The 310-nt window shown below is 32.3% G+C and overlaps 1 protein-coding gene across 1 annotated transcript in view; it reads left to right on the top strand.

The window, feature by feature from the left end:
• LOC119593969 (histone-lysine N-methyltransferase PRDM16-like) overlaps positions 1-270 on the top strand; it is a gene marked incomplete in the record, with an annotated part of 3,776 nt that extends 3,506 nt beyond the window's left edge. Inside the window, 1 exon segment of the mRNA XM_037942990.1 lies at positions 1-270.
• Between the last annotated feature and the right edge of the window lie 40 nt (positions 271-310).

The following is a 310-nucleotide window of genomic DNA, read 5'->3' as shown; positions in this document are numbered from 1 at the left end:
GGTCAGTACAAGCATGATATAGTCGCAGTCGATGTGTCATATATAGACGATATATTTTCCTCTCGTGGGTTAGAATGTATGATGATTCTATAATCTTGTATAAGCCTCAAACTATATAAAAGAGGCCTCGCTAGTCACAGGCGATCGCATGGTGCTAAAATGAGATTTAAAATTTATGATATATTAAAGACCTTTTATGAAATGATTCTTACTGTAAATATAAGAGAAAATACAATTTGTTAGTTTTGGAAATAAATATGACAAATGTAATGCTCGTGTCTATACCCCATATATGTATTACCTCCAGATT

Source organism: Penaeus monodon, chromosome 33, assembly GCF_015228065.2.
Source record: "Penaeus monodon isolate SGIC_2016 chromosome 33, NSTDA_Pmon_1, whole genome shotgun sequence".
Lineage (NCBI taxonomy): Eukaryota > Metazoa > Arthropoda > Malacostraca > Decapoda > Penaeidae > Penaeus > Penaeus monodon.
Note: the sequence above shows the minus strand (reverse complement) of the source record. Positions and strands in the feature narration are given on the sequence as shown.